Raw genomic sequence first — 6,476 nt, 5'->3', positions numbered from 1 at the left:
AAAGAACCAGCAGAAATGGGAAACGCATTGGAGTCTGGTATTGCTATAAACTAATAACGTTTAAGAGTAAACTACACATTACAAGTACAATAAATGCAAATATATCAAACAGGTTAGCAATGATATATATCTGTACATAAGTGTGGAAATAGGAACAAGACTAGACTCTTTCAAACCTAGGGGTGAATGAATAGAGTCTTACGATGATTAAGTGAATTCAGTTCAGTTCGAGGTAGTTATTTGAGTCGCGTTGGAGAGAGAGAGAGCGCTTTGTAATCCAAAGGCGTATGTTGTGAGAAAGCAATTATGTCGATATTCCAAAATAACAACAACAGTGGGTTTTATCTTCCGAAGTTGTTCCACTCCATACACAAGTATCACCGACAGTGATCTTCAACGAATATCCTTTCAACACAAGTGGTACCACACCCAAATTCAGCTCCGGGTCATCCCAAAGTGGTGGCTACAGGATACTTAAACAGAATCCACGTATGGATTATCACCAACAGTAGCTCATCACTGAGGTACCGTGTTCAAGTGGTGAAACTACCAAACCTGGCCAGGATTATCACACACAGGTAGTTTCTACACAAGGTTACCCCAAACACACAACTGTGATAGTTACTTATCCAGTTCCACGACATACGAAGTAACTCCTACAGTGATTTGCCACAGGGGTGCCTTTCTTCAGTGAGCTACCACAAACAAACAAGGGAAAAGCACAAGTGGTAATCACAAAGGTTTCCCCCTCATCAGAGAACCCACTCCTGTGGATTGACTACGTGACGGTCACACCCTCGTATTCGAATAGAACTCAAACTCACCCTTACAGGCTACAGAGGAGAGAGTCCAAACAGTGACCTCTTTGTTACTAGGTTTCTTCTGTTTCAAACCTTCCTCTCCCCTTTTCTCTACCTTTAAACTCACCGAATGTGACCACAAAACAAAGGCGACCATTCTTCCGTGGTGGAATTATCAACCCAGGCCAGGGTTGGGCACACAAATAACTCCCCACCGGTCACACCTTTTCTGCACTGCGAGAGCCACTGATCGATTTCCCCGAATCAATCTTCCAAAACCTCACCTTCCTGTGGGCACAACAAGCTCATCCGGTGTCCAAAACTTGTGTGTCCGGGTCCAGCAGCTGACCTGGTATTTATTTCAGCATATGCTGAACACCAGCTCCGCCCTTCTCTCTCTCTCTCTCTCTCTCTCTCTCTCTCTCTCTCTCTCTCTCTCTCTCTCTCGCTCTCTCAACTCACAAGTAGGCAGTCCTTGTGGAAATGTAAACAAACAACCGAGAAACCATAACATCAATCTTCTGAGCATTCTTCGCCTCTCTCTCTCTTAATAACAACTCAAACGGTGTCCAAAAGCCAGTCTCATTCTCCCGACAGTTTAAAGTGATTGTCCACAGAAAATATGAACCCTAGGGGTACATAACACCACCACCAGCACTGATCCTGCTCTCCCAACAAAAAGGCGTAAAGAAGACTGCAGACTCTGCAACAGACTGGTAAAAGATTTCCATCATCCTGATGCACACATTCAAATATCACGGCTTCCTTAGAAAATGGATTGTGCTCATTCGCTTCTTATAAACAGCCTTGGTCTTGGTTTTCCAGCCAGGTCTGTTGTTGAGGTGAACACCCAGGTAGTTGTACTCCTCCACCTCCGCCACTTCTTCTCCCAGAATATATACAGGACTCGTCACCGTCCTCTTCCTCCAAAATCAATCACCACCTCCCTGGTTTTGGCCACGTTCAGGAGCAGGTGATTCCTCCCACAAACCTGTCCATCTCAGATACACCCAACTATCGTAGAGTCATAGAGAACTTCTGCAAGAGACGAGAGTCAGAGTTGCACTGAAAGTCTGAGGTGTACAGTGTGAACAGAAACGGTGACAGGACAGTCCCTTGTGGGGCTCCATTGCCACTCACCACCACCTCAGGCAGAGAACCACCCAGCTTTACAAACTCGGGTCCATATGTCAGGTAGTCAGTAATCCAGGAGCTAGTGGAATGTTCTACGCCCGTCCTTTGCAGATTCTCGCTCAGAAGAAGCGGCTGAATCGTAATGAAGGCACCAGAGAAGTTAAAAAGTGTGATGCTCACTCTGCCAGCAGCGTCATCCGGGTGAGAGTCAGCTCGCTGACGATGACGTCATCCACTCCCACAAGAGGCTGCTTGGCCAACTGCAGAGGGGCCAATGAAGATCTCAAATGCGGTCCAAGGTCGGTCAGCACCAGCCTCTCCAGCACCTTCATCCCATGAGATGCTGGAGCAATTGGTCTGTAGTCATTATGTCCCAAAGTAATCTCCTTCTTGGGTACAGGAACCAAGCAGGAAGTCTTCCACCGCACCGGTATCTTTTCCTGACTCAGACTCAGACTGTGAATGTGCTGCAAAGTACGAGACAGCTGGCTCGTACGGCCCTTCAGTATCCCGGGGCCGACACCGTCCACTGCACAGGCCGACACACCAGTGTATGCTCTGAAAGCAGGGGGACAGGACACACGGCGTTTCCCAAAGCAGCAGAAAAGAGAAAAAAAAGGGCGTCATTAAGATGGGGCCAAGTGGCTGCCACTTCGAGATCATCTGCGAAAACAGCTTAATTCCTCTCTTTAATATCTCTTTTCCCTTTTCAGGGCGGCTCCGGTTTATCGTGGTCGATTTTACAGGATGAGTTCCCGTTTCTGGAGCTCGTTGGCCGCCCGATTTTTGACATTCTCCGGGCGTGGCTGGGAAGTTGGCGCTTCCGGGGTGTGGCCCTGTGGATTTTGCTACAGCGGATGTACGGAGAATTGTCTCGGGAGACTGTAATATCGTGACAACGACTGTCTGTTTCCCATTCGCTGTGAAAATGTGTGATATCTCTCTGTGCCTTGTTCGTGAGAGAGGGAGCCTTTGACATGTCGACCTGTCGGGTAAACAACAGTTTTTGTTGACTGCAGATGACTGCCGCCTGACTTGCTGAGATCCTTCAGCATTTAGTGTGTGTTGCTATGGTTTCTCTCTGGTGTTTCCTGTCGCTTGGTGGTGGTGGGCGCTGACATTCTGTGTGTGTTGCTATGGTGTCTCTCTGGTGTTTCCTGTTGCTTGGTGGTGGGGGGCGCTGACATTCTGTGTGTGTTGCTATGGTTTCTCTCTGGTGTTTCCTGTTGCTTGGTGGTGGTGGGCGCTGACATTCTGTGTGTGTTGCTATGGTCTCTCTCTGGTGTTTCCTGTTGCTTGGTGGTGGGGGGCGCTGACATTCTGTGTGTGTTGCTATGGTCACTCTCTGGTGTTTCCTGTTGCTTGGTGGTGGGGGGCGCTGACATTCTGTGTGTGTTGCTATGGTCTCTCTCTGGTGTTTCCTGTTGCTTGGTGGTGGGGGGCGCTGACATTCTGTGTGTGTTGCTATGGTCACTCTCTGGTGTTTCCTGTTGCTTGGTGGTGGGGGGCGCTGACATTCTGTGTGTGTTGCTATGGTCTCTCTCTGGTGTTTCCTGTTGCTTGGTGGTGGGGGGCGCTGACATTCTGTGTGTGTTGCTATGATCACTCTCTGGTGTTTCCTGTTGCTTGGTGGTGGGGGGCGCTGACATTCTGTGCGTGTTGCTATGGTTTCTCTCTGGTGTTTCCTGTTGCTTGGTGGTGGGGGGCGCTGACATTCTGTGTGTGTTGCTATGGTCTCTCTCTGGTGTTTCCTGTTGCTTGGTGGTGGGGGGAGCTGACATTCTGTGTGTGTTGCTGTGGTCTCTCTCTGGTGTTTCCTGTCGCTTGGTGGTGGTGGGCGCTGACATTCTGTGTGTGTTGCTATGGTCTCTCTCTGGTGTTTGCTGTCGCTTGGTGGTGGGGGGCGCTGACATTCTGTGCGTGTTGCTGTGGTCTCTCTCTGGTGTTTCCTGTTTCTTGGTGGTGGGGGGCGCTGACATTCTGTGTGTGTTGCTGTGGTCTCTCTCTGGTGTTTCCTGTTGCTTGGTGGTGGGGGGAGCTGACATTCTGTGTGTGTTGCTGTGGTCTCTCTCTGGTGTTTCCTGTTGCTTGGTGGTGGTGGGCGCTGACATTCTGTGCGTGTTGCTATGGTCACTCTCTGGTGTTTCCTGTTGCTTGGTGGTGGGGGGCACTGACATTCTGTGTGTGTTGCTATGGTTTCTCTCTGGTGTTTCCTGTTGCTTGGTGGTGGGGGGAGCTGACATTCTGTGTGTGTTGCTTTGGTCTCTCTCTCTGGTGTTTGCTGTCGCTTGGTGGTGGGGGGCGCTGACATTCTGTGCGTGTTGCTATGGTCTCTCTCTGGTGTTTGCTGTCGCTTGGTGGTGGGGGGCGCTGACATTCTGTGTGTGTTGCTATGGTCTCTCTCTGGTGTTTGCTGTCGCTTGGTGGTGGGGGGCGCTGACATTCTGTGCGTGTTGCTATGGTCTCTCTCTGGTGTTTCCTGTTGCTTGGTGGTGGGGGGGAGCTGACATTCTGTGTGTGTTGCTATGGTCTCTCTCTGGTGATTCCTGTTGCTTGGTGGTGGGGGGCGCTGACATTCTGTGTGTGTTGCTATGGTTTCTCTCTGGTGTTTCCTGTTGCTTGGTGGTGGGGGGCGCTGACATTCTGTGCGTGTTGCTATGGTCTCTCTCTGGTGTTTGCTGTCGCTTGGTGGTGGGGGGCGCTGACATTCTGTGCGTGTTGCTGTGGTCTCTCTCTGGTGTTTCCTGTTTCTTGGTGGTGGGGGGCGCTGACATTCTGTGTGTGTTGCTGTGGTCTCTCTCTGGTGTTTCCTGTTGCTTGGTGGTGGGGGGAGCTGACATTCTGTGTGTGTTGCTGTGGTCTCTCTCTGGTGTTTCCTGTTGCTTGGTGGTGGGGGGCGCTGACATTCTGTGCGTGTTGCTGTGGTCTCTCTCTGGTGTTTCCTGTTTCTTGGTGGTGGGGGGCGCTGACATTCTGTGTGTGTTGCTGTGGTCTCTCTCTGGTGTTTCCTGTCGCTTGGTGGTGGGGGGCGCTGACATTCTGTGCGTGTTGCTGTGGTCTCTCTCTGGTGTTTCCTGTTGCTTGGTGGTGGGGGGCGCTGACATTCTGTGTGTGTTGCTATGGTCTCTCTCTGGTGTTTCCTGTTGCTTGGTGGTGGGGGGCGCTGACATTCTGTGTGTGTTGCTATGGTTTCTCTCTGGTGTTTCCTGTTGCTTGGTGGTGGGGGGAGCTGACATTCCGAGTGTGTTGCTATGGTCTCTCTCTGGTGTTTGCTGTCGCTTGGTGGTGGGGGGCGCTGACATTCTGTGCGTGTTGCTATGGTCTCTCTCTGGTGTTTGCTGTCGCTTGGTGGTGGGGGGCGCTGACATTCTGTGTGTGTTGCTATGGTCTCTCTCTGGTGTTTGCTGTTGCTTGGTGGTGGGGGGCGCTGACATTCTGTGTGTGTTGCTATGGTTTCTCTCTGGTGTTTCCTGTTGCTTGGTGGTGGGGGGCGCTGACATTCTGTGTGTGTTGCTGTGGTCTCTCTCTGGTGTTTCCTGTTTCTTGGTGGTGGGGGGCGCTGACATTCTGTGCGTGTTGCTATGGTCTCTCTCTGGTGTTTGCTGCCGCTTGGTGGTGGGGGGCGCTGACATTCTGTGCGTGTTGCTATGGTCACTCTCTGGTGTTTCCTGTTGCTTGGTGGTGGGGGGCGCTGACATTCTGTGCGTGTTGCTGTGGTCTCTCTCTGGTGTTTCCTGTCGCTTGGTGGTGGGGGGCGCTGACATTCTGTGTGTGTTGCTGTGGTCTCTCTCTGGTGTTTCCTGTTTCTTGGTGGTGGGGGGCGCTGACATTCTGTGTGTGTTGCTGTGGTCTCTCTCTGGTGTTTCCTGTTGCTTGGTGGTGGGGGGCGCTGACATTCTGTGTGTGTTGCTGTGGTCTCTCTCTGGTGTTTCCTGTTTCTTGGTGGTGGGGGGCGCTGACATTCTGTGCGTGTTGCTATGGTCACTCTCTGGTGTTTCCTGTTGCTTGGTGGTGGGGGGCGCTGACATTCTGTGCGTGTTGCTATGGTTTCTCTCTGGTGTTTCCTGTTTCTTGGTGGTGGGGGGCGCTGACATTCTGTGCGTGTTGCTATGGTCACTCTCTGGTGTTTCCTGTTGCTTGGTGGTGGGGGGCGCTGACATTCTGTGCGTGTTGCTGTGGTCTCTCTCTGGTGTTTCCTGTCGCTTGGTGGTGGGGGGCGCTGACATTCTGTGTGTGTTGCTGTGGTCTCTCTCTGGTGTTTCCTGTTTCTTGGTGGTGGGGGGCGCTGACATTCTGTGCGTGTTGCTATGGTCTCTCTCTGGTGTTTGCTGTCGCTTGGTGGTGGGGGGCGCTGACATTCTGTGCGTGTTGCTATGGTTTCTCTCTGGTGTTTCCTGTTGCTTGGTGGTGGGGGGAGCTGACATTCTGTGCGTGTTGCTATGGTCTCTCTCTGGTGTTTGCTGTCGCTTGGTGGTGGGGGGCGCTGACATTCTGTGTGTGTTGCTATGGTCTCTCTCTGGTGTTTCCTGTTGCTTGGTGGTG

The sequence above is a fragment of the Hemitrygon akajei genome, unplaced genomic scaffold (assembly GCF_048418815.1).
Source record: "Hemitrygon akajei unplaced genomic scaffold, sHemAka1.3 Scf000039, whole genome shotgun sequence".
In the NCBI taxonomy this organism is placed as follows: Eukaryota; Metazoa; Chordata; class Chondrichthyes; order Myliobatiformes; family Dasyatidae; genus Hemitrygon; species Hemitrygon akajei.
The sequence above is the reverse complement of the archived record's forward strand: the minus strand, read 5'-3'. Positions refer to the sequence as shown.